The following is a 19,997-nucleotide window of genomic DNA, read 5'->3' on the forward strand; positions in this document are numbered from 1 at the left end:
AAGAACATGTATACGGTTGTAAAAATGTCAAAGCAAAACTCAAACCAAAGGAGTTTTCCAGGATTCAAATCTGGTTAGATAACTCTGCAAGCATGCTGAAGAAGAGTTTTGGTGTAAGAAACAGTTCTCTAGCTCAGAGAATTAGAGACTGGTAGAGATATGCATTATTCAGCTCAGCTCTGTTCTGATGACTTGTTCAGCTCAGTGGCTGCATTGCAAAAGGTAAACAGGTTTCCACCCATAATCTTGTTGTCTCTGAGCAGCAATCCATCTGTCTCTCATTTACAGCATCGTCTAGTGATGTGTCTTCTTACCCAGGTGACACTCCCTTCAGATACTATTTTAATACCATTGAAGACAGACGAAACCCCAGATTTGCCTAAGCAAATTTAAAAGAGCTATTTAAAGATAAAGATGCAGCAAAGCTGAAGCTAATACTGTAAAGATTTCTCAGGAGGGTTCCTAAACGGAGAAATTACTGAGAAAGAAAATAATTCACCAGAAGGCTCTATCAAGCAAAATGAACTATAGCAGCTTCTAGTTAGGACGCTATAGTAAGGGATATATGCATACAGAGAAATCTTGGTATTGTAAATCTCATTCCTAAGAGGCTTCAGTCTACTAGTGAAAGATTTAAGTTTGACTCCAGTCTTTGATAAAAATATCTAATGCTCAATTTAGAAACTTCTCAGGAGCATGAAGCTTGTGCCATTTTTCAGCACACAGAGGGGAGAAAAGTCCATACCTCACAAGATAAAGATGCTGGGAAACAGTTAGTAGGGCTGGAAACTCAAAAGCCAGTGCCAGAATCTGGGAATCTATGTACCATGGATCTCTTTTGCATATTGCAAACTTTTTTATGAACATGGGGGTAATTTCCCCTCTTTTTAAATACATAGTTATTCATTCCATTCAGACAGAGTCCCTTACACAAATAAATGGCTATTGTTGAGATAAACCAGTTTTTCTAGTCTAACAAACAGATCAGCTCCTGAAGGTACATGGACTGTCATATTAACTAACCAAGAGTCCCCCTGACAAAGAGGACCTACACCTATAAAAACGTGCTGGGTCTTACTGACTATGCCAGCTTAAGAGTGAAAAGGCAGAAGCAAAAACTGACTTCAGGAATATGAGACTTCTGACTCTGGAGAAACAGGCATGTGCAAGGATATTGGGAAAGAGGAAAGATCCTGGAGTGATTAAAAAGGTCTGATCAAAGCCCAGAGAACACTCAAGAGCAATGCCAGAAATGAAGCAAGGTTAAGTGCATACAGATGTTTCACTGTTCAGTCTCAATCTGTACATGACCTCTTGGACTATCTGATGCAGAGAATAAGTGTGTCTCAAAGGCTTTGGGGTGCCTACTTGTTACAAGCATGAAAAGGTAAACAGTAAATCAAAACCGCATGCAAAGGCAGAGTACTGGGAGAGAACATACTTAAGTGGTGTGGGTGCCGCCAGATACCAGCCCTGGTTGAAAAGCAGCTGGGGGTCCTGGCCCTGTATTTGAGCAAGGATGTGATTGATTGCCTGTATGAAGAAAGTAGAAGGAAAAAGATAGTCTCTACAACCTAGTGAAAATGCAGAAAACTTCACAAAGCAGTGACCCAAGCTGGTTACATCAAAAGACATTACAGTCATTTTGTGCCCAGCAGCTGTAGAAGGGCTACAGGGAGAGCCACCAAGGCTGAGGCACAACAGTCTGGCATGAGCGGGACACCATAACCCCAACAACTGAATGGATCCTAGTGACCCAGCAAACCCAGCCAAAATCTCCCCAAGGGGCAGTATGCAGCATTTAGGGCACCCATGGTCCTCTGCCATGTAGTGTCCCAAAAACACAGCATGCCTACTCTCCCCTATTTTCACCAGTACTTCTCACAGAGCAAAATCAATATTACAAGCAGAGTCCAGAGACCATATTCTTCATCTCCAGAGCAGCAGCTACCTAGCAGATTGCCTGGTGCTCCAAAATTTCCTGTCTCAGGTGAATCATCCATAGCCCCAGGAATATTCTATACCTATAAGGCACCACCCACAGATCAAATGAGTAGATGGTCAAAAACCCTGCCTCAGCCTCCCTGTGCCAAGAGGTCTTCTGTGACCTTGGCACTGCTGGCACACACAAACAGTGCAGGGATCAATATGGAAGTGTGTTTAAAATCCTAGACCAAGAAGCTTGTGAATTTTTCTCTTTGAAAGGAAAGGTAGATAACTAAACACACTGAGTACTAATCACATAGCTTAAGGTACTCCTGGAAGATAGCAGAGTGATAAAAGGCAGCACAAAGAAAACCCAGAGTAAGGCAAACCTCTCTGATACTTCTTTATCCTGTCCTCCATCTGTCTTGTCTCTGTTGAATGCAAGCTCTCACGTACAGAGGATGTCTAATAGTCTCCATCTCTACAGCACCTTGCACAGTAGAGCGAAATTTCAGTCACAGCCTCTAGGCATTCAAGCAAAACAAGCAGCTCATACCAAGTGATAAATACATGAAATATCAATTATTTCTACAGAAATCTCATGGGGGGACAGTGGGGATATTTTAAAAGGACTTTATGCATTCAGGCCTTGATGTTAATATATCACCTACTGCAAATGTTCTTCACTTTAAAAACATTAAAATAAATTGGAAAAAACAGCTTGATGGGTCATGTTACAATGCCCAGATTGCGAGATAACACATTAATACAGAAAATGGCCAAGAGACTGAAAAAACACTACATCAATTTGTGTTCAAACTTTAAACCTTACAAAATCACTCAATTTTCAGAAGATGGGTGCTCATAATTCTTTCAAAAAGTAGGTCTCTTCAAAAGACTTTGAGTATTTTTAGATCAAGATCCCCTCACATCAGTAGTCTCTTCTGAAAGTATTTTAGACCTCTCATTTTTAGTTCTTCTAGTGCACAAGCAGGAAGGAGAAGACCTGAAGCATCATTCTATTAATACACCACTTCAGGACTATTTTTACTTCTAGACAACTATTTTTGGAAAGCTTCATGCAACAGTCAGGACAGATCATTACTTGAAAGCATTTACCCGCAGTTTGTTCTAAGTACATACCAAGGACGGACAGCTCTTAATATTTACCAACCAAAGAATTGTCCTGGCATCAAATGTAGGGCTACACTCTAAAAGGTGTAGCTAAGGGCACACACTGATGAAATATGTGATGGGAATCATAGAGAGGTACAGTTTATTCTTTGGGCAAAAGCACGAGGGTAGAATTTGTGCACCATAGAAATATTTCATGCAAGAAGTAGACCAGAACCTCCTACAAGAGAGACTCCACCAACTGTAGTCATTACAGGAAGATATTTCTAAAGGTTGCATTCTCAGCCATTTCTGAATCAAATCTGAGTCTGAAATCATGACACAATACTGCCTGAGCAGCTCTATGAAGGAGTGCAGACTAAATAACTCTATAGCATTCAAGAGTCTGTAAGAGTGAGACTTCACAGAACAAGTTTTTGTAGACTCCAGGAATATGTGGGCTAGGGAATAAAACTGCAACAAAATCTTTTCTTCAAACTATCTTAATCCAAATATTTGCATTCTGTGAAGGCTTCACAAGACACTGATGCAGCTATAAGCCAAGCCAAATGTAGCAAGATAAGCCATTGAATTGATTACCAAAGTCCACCCAAAATGAAAGCAAAAAAACATGCCAAGTTTGCTTTTTATAGGCACAGGTGACTGAAGTCTAAAACTGTACTACTCTGGCAGTTAGACATCACACAGGAAAAACCTTATACTTAAACATTGGTTCCAGCCTAAACCAAACTGCAGCTGGTGAAGTAATGGTACCATTTATTGTCTGATTGGTAAATCAGGTTGGATGCATCCTGGAGAAGAGCTTCAAGCCTCCTCTTAGATGGTGCCAGTGACAGTACCCTGCTGAACAGACTGCTGGGAAGTGCCATAATGGAGTGAGGGGGAAACAGTGTCAGAATCCCTGCCTGAATCATGCCTCTTCAACATCACTTCAAGAAACCAGCAGACAGGTTAGTTCTCCAGCACTGCCCAGCTAAACTTTCTCATCAGGAGAAAAAAAAAAAAAAAAGAAGAGGGTTTCTTTCTTTGAGCTTGGAAAGAATTATGGTTCCAAATTGCCATGATAAAAACCTCAGTGTCATTTAACGTAGTCAGAGAAGCAGGCTTGTACAATTCAGCTGTGATCATATCCTCTTCCAGGTGCCTATTAGAGGGAAAAATAAAATACACAGGAGATTGCTGTACACAAAGAAAAAGAGAAAGTAGAAAAATCATGTATGCGTATAAAATACAGGGCACATCATTTATATATAAATATTATTTACATACCTATGAGCTACTAAGCATCATTGTTAAAAAAAATATGTTTAAAATATCTAAATGCAAATAGCCTAAACTGCAGAAACCCCAGGTTTTCCTCATGTCTAATTCTTAAATAAAGCATTTCAGAACATGATTGAGGTATGATATCTTCTCTCACAAAGGCTGTGTATTAAATTCCTCACTGGCAAAGGAATTTTTATGGAAGGTTAATGCTTCCTGTAACATTTATCCTGGATAGTGTGGCTTCTCAAATAATTTTGTGGGCTTTATTTCCTGCACTGTTACAAAGCTTTATCTTCACTGTAATCGCTTTACAAATACCACATTTTCTGCCAGTACAAAGGCAGCAGTTATTTCTCAGTCCAACCACACAGGTTAATTAAACAGAAAACCCAAGTTAAAATAATACATACAGTGGACATAAATCCAGAGACACCAAGTTGAGCTTGTCATACCCAATGCCATATGAACTTACCCAGCCAATGCACTGTTCCTCATTATACCAGTTAATTCTGAAGCAACTATTTTTCTATCTGGGACCTACTGTCCTCTCACATGCCACAAAACAGGTATTTGCTCAACTACAGTTAAGAGAACACTGGCATAAAATAAATAGGGGGGGCTGCAGCCACTGCAGAGCATTCTGGCCCAGAGACTCCAAGCACATACTGGGGAAAGGGGGATGCCGGCAAGTTCCTAGCCAGAAAACAGGTGTAAATGGCAAAATAACATCAATTGCATTAATTGGGGATTTGGTTGTTGTGTAAAATGAGTACAGCTGGCATACTGAGGTGTCAGACAGGGCTGTAGCAGAATAGCAACTAAGAGTAGAATGTAAAATATAGCAAGAAACACACATGCAGCTTTATCTCATGATAGCTGCTTTTTGAAGTTTGGTAGATATTTAAAGCATACTGCCATTTTAGCAGGCAGAACTAGCAACACCCATCAGCCATGACCTGTGACATCTGATGAGACAGAGACCCCAGGACACACTACTCCAATACACAGCTATTCCAGCACCTGCACACTTCACACGATGCTACAGAGCAACACTATGGGATGGGCACACATGCAGTGGGCAGTGATGAATGAACCAAGCCACAGAGGCCCTTTTTTGTCACATGATCAGAAAAGCTTTGCAGAAACTAGCTCTGCGCATTTTGGGGGGAAAATAAAAAATGGTAAAATAGCACTCATGCAGACAAAAGTGTTTGTGTTTAAAGGCTGACCTTCTTAATTCTTTCTAAATACATTCAGCTCTAGCATCAGTACTGTGACTGTGCTAGTACCTTCTCCTCCAAACTGGCTAGTCCATCAGGTCATCTTTTTGTATGTCCTACTACCAGTCCCATGAACAAGAGGTTTCACAGCTAGGACATTCTCCCTTCTTGAACCTACACAATGGATGCCAAGTCTAAACATATTTTGCCATGATCACAAAATGTTTTCAGAGACAGGACAAGGGTCATGTTATGGTAAGGGCCTATACAAAAGTGGGTTCAGAAGTAGCAGTCATTTTTCTCCTTCTTACTAGCCGGTGTAGTGCTGTGTTTTTTACTTTCAGCCTTGGAACAGCTTTGATAACACTGATGGTTTTAGTTGCTGCTCAGTAATGTTTACTCTGACCAAGGACTTTGTGAGTCTCATGCTCTGCCAGGGAGGGGAAGCTGGTAAGAAGCAGAGACAGGACACCTGACCCAAACCAACCAAAGGGGTATTCCATACCACACCACGTAATGCCCACTATATAAACGGGGGGCAGCTACACAGAAGAGCTAGATCACTGCTTGGGTCGGGCTGGGTATCGATCAGTGGGTGGTGAGCAGTTGTAATTTTCTTCCCTTGCTATTTCCCTTATCATTATTATCATTGGTGGTAGCAGTAGTTGTTTGTATTATACCTTAGTTACTGCACTGTTCTTATCTCAACCTGTGGGAGTTACGTCCCTCTGGGAGTGGGGGGAGGAAAAAGGTTGCAAGTGCACGAGCGGTTGAGTGGTTCTGAGTTACCAGCTGGGTTTAAACCATGACAACAAGACAGAGTCGTACCCACTCAGAGATGTGAGGATCTATCACTCCTCAAAAATTCAACAAAACACTAAAAATGCAAATTTGAATTTAAGGATGCTATGTCTTAAACATGCTGCTTTAAATATCAGCACAGGCACATTTCTAAAAATATGGTTTAGGCAAACATTTGTACATAAATATAAAACTCATTGGAGAAAGGGGCCGAAAGGGACCCTGTACAATCAGAGCAGGAACAGCAGGCAGGCTTGCCCCAGCAGCAATGCCAGCAGGGGACTGGGGAAGACTCAACAGGCATTATCAGGACACTGAGTCCTATTTCAGAGGCTGGTGCAAGAGATGTCAACAAACTGATGGGGATCAGCAGATGCTACTGAGATAATGGAGCTGGAGCACTGCCCTGCAAGGACTGGCTATGGGGCTAGGGCTGGTTTAGCATGGAGTAGAGACAGCTTTGGAACACCTGATAGCATCACAATATCTACTGAGAAAGAATCAGTGACAGTGGGACAGGCTCTTCACAGTTGTCTCACCTCACAGGAGGGTGAGACAGCAGCATCAGCTGAAACGAGACAGGTCCAGCCTGGAGATAAAGACACATTTCTTCCCCTGAGGAAGGGCTGGCAGTGGAGCAGGCTGCCCAGAAAGGTTGGGCTGTCTCCATCCCTGGAGGTTTTCAAGACCTAACCGAATAAAACTGTGGGCACCCTGGTCTAATGTCATTGATGACCCTTCTCTGAACAGAAGTTTGGACTAGAGAACTCCCAGAGTGCCTACCAACCTGAGTTATCCTGTGATAATTAATTATATGTTTATTACATTATAATAAAATGTATCCTGTGATACATTATAAATGTCAATACAAATATATAAATATATACACGCTGTGAATAGCTGTAGATGCACATAAAAACACAAATGTCCATGTGAGCATGTGCCAGACTGCACTGTAGTAAAACACAGATTTTGACTTCCAATTCCAGACATTGCAAAATGTCTGCAAAAAAAAAGATGTTGATTTTGAAAGAGATTTGATATAAAAAATTTCCTCCCTTCTTTCAGCTCAGATATCTGTGCTCTCCTCTTGATACACAGAGTTGTCCTACAGTCTGGGGGGCTGAGGAAGACAGGCTGAAGAAGTGAGGAGAGCACAGGAAGGTGCATGACTCTCCTGTGGGTGTGATTGACTACCAAGGCTTACATATGGGATGCACTGGGCTCTCATATATAGCTAGAATGTTTGTGTACAAGATACTATTATCCGTTCAGAAGCACAGCAAAATAAAATGCTAGTGAATTTGACATGTGAGGTTCAGTATCAGAGCACAGCCTCAGATCATTAGGAAAAAAGTTATGCCTGTTAAAATTTCTTCCCAATTAATGCATTTTATCAGCAAAGTAAAAAATAAAACAAAGAAGTAAACCCAACTAAATCCAAATAATTTCTCAGTTACACTCATGCTGTGCTATGGAAGCCTTGATTCATGGTAAAATTAGCCCCAGTCTGTCTAACAGCTGTTGTAAAAGTGGAATCATTGCACCCTCCGTGCAATTGGATTTGATGACAAACCTTTTAGTCACATACTGTACTTCTTATTTTTTCCTGCTGTTGGAGGTTTCTGAATAGCTTCACCACAGTGCAGGTGAGAAGGTGACTCAATGGGCCAATGGCCGAGGAAGGAAATATTGCTTCTCATCAAGTTTCATTCCTAAAGTTTACCAATTTCAAGCAGCTCTTCTTTCATAATTAAAAAAAAAAATAGACTATTGCTGAAGAGCCAAAGAAAAGGGTCTTCTCTATCATTTTGTAAATATCACCACTAGCAGAAGATATTCTCATTTGGTTTAATCCTAAATTTCTTCTAAATCAACACATCATTCTGGGAAAAGCCTGGTTATGACTCAGTTTCAACAGACAGTACAGCAGCCTGGGCTGATCTAGGTTAAATGGTCATTGTTTTTAAAGTAAAAAGACACAGTGCAACACTGAGAAGTGCCATGTGTATCACCACAGAAGCAGTATAAATGAGCTAACAAGAGGGCAAACAGGTGCTGGATAAGGGGTGTTGTAATCTGTCTCCTTCAGCAATACTTAAGACCTGAAGGTAAAGAAGGAGGGGACACCTACCAGGGTTGCTGCAAAGTCGGCTTTACTGCCTTTATGACAACAATATAAAGTAACTCCCACAACACAGTGAAGATAAGCTCTTTAAAGAAAATATAAAAGCATTAGCTTGGCAATTCATCCAAACCTCATCATGCATCGTAGACATTTTTGAAGTTTAACAAAGAAAAGCACATCATTAAAGAATACTGCTCTATCACCATTCTTATGCAAATCCTTTCAGATAGTTGGGTGGAAAATTCCATCTAACACGCAGTGAGAAATAAATGTTGCAGGGTGGAAATTTCAGCTATACCAAGTGCATCTATCACTTGTATAATCCAAACTACTGTATGTGCCCTGACTACAGAATTAGTATTGATCCATTCACCATGTAAACATCAAGTACTTTCTATTATTACTTGAAATAGCATGCTATCACAATTTCTATTTCCTCCCTCTATCTTAAATAGAAGTATTGCACATTAGCTCTTCCCTTCATGTACTTTTTTGCACAGCTATCTGACTACGGTGTTCAAGGCTGTGCTAGGTTTCCTGCAGACATCTGCAGTATTACCATCAAAGTACTTTATTTTCAAGTCATCTCTGATGGAAGGCAATACAACTCTCATTTACACTGAAACCTGTTACTGTGGCTTCTGTTGGTAAAACACAGAGGGTCCTTTGTTTTAAGATCTCTGTTGTGACTACCCTCATGAATGACTACATCAAACAGCTTTCCCAAATGTTACTCACAGACCTCTCATGAGTATCACTAAGATAAGAGTGGACTGCAAGAGTCTGAATAACTATGTCATGTGAGTATACATAAGCGGAGGAAAAAAATCATGATATCCATCTCATCTGTCTCAACAAAAAAGCTGATGTGGCTAAAATTCAGCTTTGGAAAGTGCTGGGAGATGCTTGAAAAGCGTAATGTGTTTCACCTGTTAGAACCTTGCTTTGTCTCTGAGCATGGTGAAAAATTTACAATGAAAAGGTAAAGGCTTGTCTCCAAAAAAACTCTAAAATTTTGGACTTGAGAATTGATCCTAGATTCTGGTGATTCCAGCAAGACAGCAAAGATGCCTTAGAGCTGTGTGGCACATTATGCACTTTGTCTGTTTCTCCAGTATGCCACACAATAACCCACTCATTTTGCATTCCGAGTGCTGGGTCACACCATCATCATTTCACTTCTTATTCAGTGCAAAAAGAAGTGTCTTCAGCCCATAGAGCTGCTGCAGTCAGAGCAGAATTTTCTTCAAGGATAATTTATGAATTACAAAGGAGACTTCTTCCCAAAAGAACAAACAAACCTTGGTGCTCACATCTTCCTGCAGCCCCAGTGGAAGATGAGGCCACAGCAGCTTTCTTAATAGCTTGAAAATCACCATCTGCAGCTCCTGAAAGCACTCACCTCTCCCTCCATTTTGTATTGGTGTCCCCATGTATAAATTATGCATCCTCCTGAACCTTCAGCCACAGTTCAAGCTGATGCAAAAATAAAAATGCAGTGACAGCCCATCCAGACAAAACCTACAAGAACCAGTCATTCCAGGTAGATGCAAAGAAAGCATGGTCTGTAGGTCAACAAGGGACGCATTACAGTTGAAAACATTTCATTGATAATGTCCTGCTGCCTCTTTTCTGGGGCCATTGATTCAAGTCTCTGACTGAGCTCAAACACTCTGGCTGAGATCATGTCTCCATGGCAGCCAGACCCAATGTCATTTAAAGCTTTGAAAGTCAAAAGGGACTTCATGGATTGCATCAGGAAGACCTAACTCCTCCCAGGAGAATTGTCACACACTGCCCAGAGTAAATCCCAGTGCCTCAATTTACCTCTCTAGAATGACAGTGGCACTTCCAAAAAGGTCCACTGATAAAAAGTGTGGCATGGAAGTGATATACACAAAAGCCTACGTTTTCCTTTGCTTGGTAGATGCAAGAGATAATATGGTCTGCTGTCACTGTCAAAAGCCTTGGGTAAGTATTCATATGTGCCTTTCACAATACGCAAAATGAATCATGACCATGCATGCATTCTCCTCTGGCCAATCTTCCCATCCATGTAGACAAAGAAAAATCCAGATCCCTGTTGCTCAGGCCTGTTTTTTAGGCAAGCAGCCATAGCAGAAGCACCCATGCTTTTCTGCTCTCTACCTGCCACCCATGATGGCAGCACAACCCCAAAAAGCATACACCCACCTACCACATAGCCATACTGTGGGCTATCCAACAAATGCTCACTCTTTCACTTCCCTAAATGCAGACAGACCAGAAAGCTTAATAATCTAATAAGCACACAGACTGTAAAGCCCATCAGCCACAGAGAAAATGCTGAAGGTGGCAGGACTCATTATTTCCAGAACAATAGTGCAACTTTCAGATCTCACAAGCCATCACAATAAAAGCCTCCAGCCTCAGAGATCACAGTGAGCTTCTCACTGCATTTCAGGCACAGACTACCTAATGCCACAGCACACCAGCATGTCAGCTGCAATGAAAACTCTAGCAGCTCTGAGCCCAGAAAAGAACTGGGCAATCTCAAACCATGTAAAGGTGGTGGCAGACTGTGAAGAGTAGACAGGACCAAGGAGAAGAGTAGTACTCACAACTGTAGGTGCCTGTGTATCTCCCACTATGGGCTCAATTCCCCCAGCAGACTTGCAGCTCCTCCCTGAGAGATCAACATAGAAAACAAAGGAGACAGACGGCAAATGAGCATGGTTCAGACATCATTCATTTTGACATTAATGTAGTGGTACTGATTTACACCAGCTGATAATCTAAGTATTGGGTGCTGGGGACAATTCCTTCTCCCTAAAAGAAGGCGATAAAAAAGCCCTGTTTCTGGGCAAAGTATGTAAACTTCAGTTTAAGGCATGTTTCTTATTGTTTATAAAGAATCAGGTAGATCTGTGGTCCCAAGCAATAGCTGGCAGCCACTTTCTGAGTGTGATTCTTTTGATATGACCCAGGCAAGACAGAGACCTCTCTCCTCAGACATACAAATAAACCAGGTGCCTGGGATGCACCACGGATTATCAAGAGAACACAAACAGGAAGACAGTAGACTGCTTCTGACTTCTCTCAGATAGATAAATGTTTAGGACTTGACAGAAGCATCACTCTTTCAGCTCCCAGCTTCTCAAGTGTATCTCAAAACCAACACAAATAAGAGGTCCTCCAGCAGTTTCTCCAGGTCATGTCTGAGCTCTCCACCTGTTGGGAATTTTAGACGTAATACAATGACAGTATTGGGTGACTTGTCATATAAACTGGGCTGTGACCTTCTTCACTGGGAAGAAGCTGCTGCCAAACCCTGAAACAAAACTGACAACCCAGCAGTAGCACTTGTGGAGAGGGGCAGCTCAACTGCCTACAGCATTAAAGTGTGGATAGGATCATCAGGTAGATTGGAATTTGTTGGTAGCTGGGCAAGTATTCCCTTTAGTCTTCCTGAAAATCCCAGTCTTTGAGAAAATGATTAGAGATGGTTGTGTTACAAGCACATCATGGAAGAAGCTGGAAATGAAGAGAGAAGAAACACATGTATAAGGGAAATACACAGGATAAATGCACCATGAACTCATAGTTAGTTCAACGGTGCTTCATTGTCATTGGAAAAACTGACAGCAAAGGTATTCTGTGACAGGTTAGCATACCATTACTGGTTTGGTCACTCATTTATCCTTCTCGCATCTTCAAAGCTTCTCTAATCATAGAATCATAGAATAGTTAGGATTGGAAAGGACCTCAAGATCATCTAGTTCCAACCCCCCTCCATGGGCATGGACACCTCACACTAAACCATATCACCCAAGGCTTCATCCAACCTGGCCTTGAACACTGCCAGGGATGGAGCATTCACTACCTCCCTGGGCAACCCATTCCAGTACATCACCACCCTAACAGTAAAGAATTTCTTCCTTATATCCAGTCTAAACCCCTAATAATCATCCAAAGATGTTCCCAAGTATCTCCTTTCTGTTCTCTGCCCAATCCACTCTTTTCCAGGATATCACCTTTCTTTAGTTCCTCAGATGCACTTCAGATACCATGAATCTCAGTAGCAGGGACCTCTGGACCACCCCCTGGAATTAGGTTTGTCTGTTTGCCTATTTAAAGTTGCATTAAAAAAACAACTGAAGTGCTCTTCTTTAATTAAACAATGTGAAAATAGGAAATTATGCTACCAGAAATGACTTCACGAGTCTTGCTGTTAATCTCGCACATTTGCTAATTATAAAGCCACAAACCCATTCTTACCTCATTTAGGCTAAAGTCAAGTCTTACACATAACCAGGTAACTAAGAAACAGATAATGCTTTATCACTTACTTGTAGCCCAGCATCATCAATATCTACTGCTTAAACATAGTAAATTCCTGAAAAGTTTGGCAGAGGACTGCACTGCTTTTTCTAACATGATGGAGAGTCTCTGAACAGTAAATGGCAAAGCCTCTGTTTACTGCAGCAGAAAAACCATGACATTATCACTGTAATAGAAACATGGTGGGATGATGTGCATGACTGGAGCACTGCAGTGGATGGCTACAGGCTCTTCAGAAGGGACAGGCAAGGAAAAAGAGGTGGTGGGGTTGTGTTGTACATTGGAGAGCTCAATACTGCCTGGAAATCAATGTTGTGAGCAAGAACGCTGAATGTTTGTGGTGAAGATGAGGGGGAAGGCCAACCAAGCACGTATTCTGGTAGGAGTCTATTACAGAACACTCAGGCAGGATGAAGATATGAATGAAGTGCTCTTCAAACAACTGGGAGAAGTCTCACAATCACTTGCCCTTGTTCTCATGGTAGACTTCAACCTACCAGATGTCTGCTGGAAGTGCAGCACAGCAGACAGGAAACAATCCTGGAGGTTCTTGAAGGGTGTGGAAGATAACTTCCTAACTGAGCTGGTTAGTGAGCCAACTAGGTGAGATGCCTGACTAGATTCGGTGTTTGCAAACAGTACAGCTGGTGGGTGATGTGATGTTTGGAGTCATCTTGGGCAAAGCAATCATGAAATGATTGAATTTTCAGTTCTTGGAGAAGTCATGAAGAAGGTCAGCAAAACCTACAATTTAGATTTCCAGAGGGCTGAATTTGGTCTGTTTAGGACTCCAGTTGGGAAAGTCCCTTGGGGAACAGTGCTGAAGGACAAAGGAGTCCAGGAAGGCTTGTCATGCTTCAAGAATGAAATCTTCAAGGCACATGAGCAGGTGGTCCCCATGTGCTGAAAATCAACACAGCCAGGAAGAGATCAGCCTGGCTGAACAGGAGATATTGCTGGAATTCAGAAAAACAGAGAGTATCTCCTGTGGAAGAAGGGACTGTTACCCTACGTGGAGGAGTACAAGGATGTTGCTAGGTTATGTACAGAAAATGAGAAAAGCAAAGGCACAACTGTAACTTAATCTGGCCACTGTTATAGAAGATAAAAAATAATTTTGCAAATATATTAGCAATAAAAGGAGGGCCAAGAAGAACCTCCATCCTCTACTGGACACTAGAGGAAACCTAGTGACCAAGGATGAGGAAAAGGCTGAGACACTTCATGCTGCCTTTGCCTCAGTCTTTCATAGTCACACCAGCCACCCCCAGGGCATTCAGCCCCCTGCACTTCGTGACAGAGACTGGGAGCTTACTGAAGTCCCCATAGTCAAGGAAGAAGTCGTAAGTAGCCTCCTGGTCCACTTGGCCTACATAAGACTATGGGGCAAGACAGGTTACACCTAAGAGTGCTGAAGGAGCTGGCAGAAGAGCTTGCCAAGCCACTTTCCATTATCTATCAGCTGTTCTGATCTAGATGGCAGGTCCCAGAGGACTGGAGGTCCGTCAGTGTGATGCCTCTCTACAAAAAGGGCAGAAAGGAGGGCCCTGGAAACTACAGGCCTGTCAGACTGACCTCAGGGCTGGGGAAAGTCATGGAGTGGATCATCCTGAGTGTGATCACACAGCACATGTGGGAAAATTGAGGGATCAGGCTGAGTCAGCATGGGTTATGAAGGGTAGGTCCTGCTTGACCAACCTGATCTCCTACGACAAGGTGACCTGCCTGGTCGATGAGGAAAAGACTGTGGAAGTTGTCTATTTGGAGTTTAGTAAAGCATTTGACACTGCTGGCCACAGCATTCTCCTGGAGAAATTGGCTGCTCATGAGCTGGACAGGTGTGTTCTTCACTGGGTAAAAAACTGATGGATGCCCAAGCCCAAAGAGTGGTGGTAAATGGTGTCACATCTACTTAGGGATCAGCTATTAGTGGTGCCCCCCAGGGCTTAGTATTATGGTCAGAGCTGCTTAATGTCTTTATCAATGATCTGGATAAGGGGATCAAGTACAGCCTCAATAAGTTTGCTGATGACACCAAGCTGGGTGGGAGTGTTGATCTGCTGGATGATCTGGGGGCTCTGCAGAGGGGTCTGGACAGGCTGGATCAATGGGCCAAGGCCAGTGGTATGAGGTTCAACAAGGCAAAGTGCCAGGTTCTGCACTTGGGCCACAACAGCCCCATGCAATGCTCCAGGCTTGGGGAAGAGTGGCTGGAAAGCTGCTTGGTGGAAAAGAACTTGGGGGGCTGATTGATGGAGCTGAACATGAGCAGCTTGTGCCCAGGCAGCCAAGAAGACCAGCGGCATCCTGGCCTGTATCAGCAATAGTGTAGCCAGCAGGGCCATGGCAGTGATCATCGCCTGCACTCGGCACTGGTGAGGATGTACCTCAAATCCTGTGCTCATTTCTGGGCCCCTCACTACAAGAGAGACATTGAGGTGCTGAAGCAGGTCCAGAGAAGGGCAACAGAGCTGGTGAAGGGCCTGGAGCACAAGTGTGATAAGGAACAGCTGAGGGAACTGGAGATGTTGAGTCTGGAGAAGAGAAAGTGCAGGGGGGAAACTTATTGCTCTCTGCAACAACCTAAAAGGAGGATGGACAAAGGAGGTGGCTGGTCTCTTCTGCAAAGCAGCAAGTGAAAGACATGAGAAAAATGCCTCAAGCTGCACCACAGGTTTAGTTTGGATATAAAAAAGAATTTTTCACTGAAAGGGTGCTCAGTCATTAGAACAGGCTGCCCAGGAAGCAGTGGAATCTCCATCCCTGGAAGTGTTCAGAAACCGTGTAGATGAGGCCCTCAGTGACACGGTTTAGTAGTGGCCTTGGCAGTGCTGGGGTAATGGTTGGACTTGATCTTAAAGGTCTTTTCCAGCCTACTTGATTCTATGATTCTGTGCTCTCTGGGGCACTTTAGGAACATCATTTATGACTTTTTTTTAAAAAAAGGTAGTAGCAGTGCAAGCAGTGGATGCCAGGCTCCTTTGCTAGCTCAGCTGCCAAATACTTTTCACCATTAGAGCCACATCCTCTAGCCAGCAGTGCAGCCTACTCCCCGCACTCTTTGCCCCTCAGAAGTGGCAGAGAGTAACTCATGCATCAGATGAGCTTTAGGACAGTCCAACACCTACGAAACCTGGGGTTTGGGAATTTCCACTGTCTCTCCTCTATCTTATATGTTGTTGTTCAACTAAAATGTGTGTGACACTAGCCAGTGACTTCCATCAGCACATCTACCCACACGCAAGGATGGCACATATCCTAGGTTTCATGGCCAAAGGGCCTTTGTATTCCCTACATAGGTATCTAAGAAGAGGTCACTGGTCATTACCTTGCTGAATAAGAGACTCTGAACGGCAGTGGAGAAGCTTCATTTTCCTGCTACTGTGCTGACTTCAAGTGCTTGCTCTCTGTTTGCTCATTTCAAAATGACCACAAGAATCACTTTGTGGGAGACGATTTTATGAGTACCTGTACACAGCCCTTAGTCCATTGCCAGCACTCCAGAAAGAAGGAGAGATTGCATCTTCCTCATGTGCAGACAACCTTTCAGCTGGCTGCCTTTTGAGGGCTCCTCATTCAGCATGCAGCTTCTTTATGGTGCCTACGCCATGTCACACACTGGAGCCCGTAGGTCTGGGACCTGAATCAGGGCAGTCAATCACAAGGAAGTTCAAAATTTAATCTCCAAATTTAAAGCAGCCTTTGTGTTCACTGTTGGTTCCCACTCTGGTGCAAATCCCTAGTCAGAGCAGATACTGCTTCCTTCATCTGGTACTCAGGTACAGAGTACAGGGTGCTGATGGGCATTAAGCGCTTTTCTCATTGTCTGTGCCCTCTTCTTCAGCTTCAATTGTGCTGGCACTCTCAGCTGTGCTCATCCCTCCTTCTGCCAAATTCAGGTACAGATCCCTGCATCTGAGCTCTGCAGATGTGAGCTCCAGCTGCACAGCCATCCCACTGGTAAAATACAGTTCAGTCCCACCAATCACCCAGCCCATCTTGATTAGTACTGCAATGTCAATTAGAATGAGTTTTCTGTGGGGGTAGTTCATGTCATGCAGACATATCATGGATGTGTGTCTACACAAAGGCTTTCCCAAGGGAAACTTCATGAGATTACTCAGGATAGAAAGACTACTAACCTACATCTGCTCTAAAAATCAGGGAAAATTGTAAAGGCAATGGGTTCGGTAGCTCCTTTCCCTGTGGCAGGACTACGACATACACATAAGTCAATTCAATAGGGATAAGGCACAAAGAATCTGCAAAACAGTAGTTAATAGCCCAAGCTCTTGAGTCTTAATAACAGACCAGAATAAAGAACCAAAGACCAAATCCTCAAGGGTATTCAGATGACTAAGTTCATTTGGTTTCGTACCATTAAATGTCTGGGACTGACCCACAAAACTTCACCTGCAAAAGCAAAGCCATACTCACAGATAACATGTTTGTTTCCTCCATTGAGTTTATAATGTCTTCAGAACCAGCTTGCATAGAAGCATGGTAGTAGGTGGTCTTAAACAACCATGGAACAAGCTACAAGGGCAGGCTAATTGAGAAGCATCCTTTTTTTGTATAACAGAAACACAAGGTTTGTTTTTTTTTTCTGCCTGTGCTTCTCTTTAAATGAATCCCACATAGACAGTTGGATCCTATGAAATGAGAAGGCTACACTTGGCACCTGCTGCGTTACAGATTGTGCCTGCGAAATTGAATTTACAAGGACAACACCAGAGAGAACAGCAGAAAAAACAAGGAGCTGCTGAAAAGATATATTTGCCTATATTATATTAATAATTTGTCATTAAGAATAAGCAAGAACTGCCAACGCACTTAGCAGTGAACATCACCTTCAATAAGTCTTCAGCATGAGACCTAAGCTATTTACAAAATCAGCTTTTTTGGGGGAAAATTACTCTATCATACATTGCTAATGCAAAACAAACTAAACCCAGCTGACTTGCAAGTGCTACTGCTGTGTACATATTTATAAGACAATGCCTGTGAACAGGTTACATTGTGAGTGACAGGTGGCATTACCACTGTAACTCCACTCTGCAGAACTGAAACCCATGCACATTGCTTATTCATAGATTTAAAACACCACATCCCTAAACAAAAGAAGATAAAGGCAGTCAGACAGCTGCCTTATGTTTGGGCTTGTCTGCTGAGAAATCTCAGAAGGTCAAAGCTAACTATTCAGTTGAACATGTGTTAGTAGGGGAAGAACTTTGTGTAACTCAGCAGAAACTCTCTCCAGGACATGTAGAGTATGTGTTGTGTAACATGTACAGAAAAGGTAATTGTCTTTGTGCAAGTAGCTTCTTCCCAGTCTGCAGCTTGCTCACGTAGACCAGCCAAGGGTCACTGGCACAGCTGAAAGAAAGGTTTTAAACAGTGCAGAACTTGTTGAAATCTTTTGAAATTTTTAAGAAATGTGGAATGTCACATCTTGTAATATGGAGTCATGTATGGAGTCGCGTCAGGCTTGACGAAAAAGCACCAGCGTCTGGAGTCGTGCAGCAACACACGAAACAACTTAGTGTAAGGAAATTAAGTATATGCAAAAAAAAAAAAAAAAAAAGAAAATTTTTGGAAAACAAAAAACCGGGCTACCAAAATAATTCAGATTCCACCACAGGAGCGTCAGATAACTCGGTGAGCGACAGGACCCACGCGGGTGGTGACCGTCAGCCTTTGCATTGCAGATGTCCCTGCGCCGGGCGGGCGGCTCCCTGCCCTCGGTGGGGTGGGTGCGCATCACGTGCTTTGTAGGTGGTGACAGGCCGGTGCCGCGGGGAGGGGTTCCGGCTCCCCCGGGCACGGAGATCGGCGCTGCGTGCAGGGAGCTCCCTGCCGCCACACGGCCGCAGAGCCGCGGCGGAGGCACAAAGAGACGCAGGGAGGGCGCGGGAAGGAAATCGGTTCCACCTCCCGCGGCTCGCAACACGGGCCGGCGGCGGGCGGGGCTCGGCGGCACGCTTGCTCGCTCGCGGCGGGGAGGTGCACGGCGGCATTTGCCCCTCCCCCACGGCTTCCCGGTTCGCTCCCCGGGTCCGGGACCGCTACGCCGCCGTGCCCCGGGGCCGGCCGGCCGCGCGGCGGCAGCGGCGGGCGCGCGCCACCTGCCGGCGGGCACGCGGCGGCGCGGCCACGTGGCACCGCCCGGGCGGGGGCGCGCCCGCACGCGCGCGCTTTCCCGCGCTCGTCTCCCCTCACCCCTCCCGCCCCAGCCTCCTTCTTCCCGTTGGCCCGGTACCCCTGCGCTGCCGCTTCCCCAGCCGTCCTGAGGCGTCCTCTGCTCCTGGCCCGAGCTTGGGACCCAAGCTGCGCTCTGCGTGTCTGTGCCCTTTCGCTGGGATGCCGACTTTCCTGGCCGGACCCCTGCACCTCTTCCGCCACCTCCGAAATGCCCGGTCTCTTCTGACCCGGGTGTTCAAGTTAGTGCGTTAGCCCGACGGGACGTGGCGGCGCCGTCCGGGGTTGTCAAAGCGTTTGCCGCTTCTCTGTTGTGCCTAGGATGGCTTCCGACATCGGGTCCCTCTTTTAAGCATCTGCGTTCAGGTCTGCATTGTATACGGAGGACAGGGTGGCACCGGTTGTACCCTAAATACTTCAGTTCGATTGGCTTCGGGTGTACTTGTTTGTACGTGTTTGTCTTTCAGAAGTAACAGTCCCGAGCTTCAAAGCAAATAGAAGACCCGCAGCCGTCTATACTATGTGTGGGCACATGAAGTTTCTCCGGCAGATCCTTTGCCATGCAGAAAGAGCTTTATACAGCAGGAGAAAGTGCAGAATTCTAACCAAATTCTAAAACAAATTCAGCAAAACGAAGCCCAGGTCAACAGGATCAGTACGGGAAACGTAGCCCAGTGGGTTATTTCCCATTAACTCCATTGCCCATTGTCAGATGGGGCATAAACAAAGCTAACTTTTTAGCTTTAACTCTGAACCATTGCAGGAGTAGAGAATTGACAGAGAAGTATCTATGCTCCAGTCTCACTTGTTTTAAATATGAACAACACTTGCATCTATTGATAATAAACTGCCATATTAGAGCATAGCCTTAATATCAAGACATAATAGGGAAACTATTTTGGATAGTAGCCATCTTTTGGGGTCTTTATTACATGTGTTCTTTTTAAAATTCTGTACCGTGTCATAATACATCCAAGTGCAGAAAGATTTGTGTAAACAATTCT

The sequence above is a fragment of the Melopsittacus undulatus genome, chromosome Z (assembly GCF_012275295.1).
Source record: "Melopsittacus undulatus isolate bMelUnd1 chromosome Z, bMelUnd1.mat.Z, whole genome shotgun sequence".
Classification (NCBI taxonomy): Eukaryota; Metazoa; Chordata; class Aves; order Psittaciformes; family Psittaculidae; genus Melopsittacus; species Melopsittacus undulatus.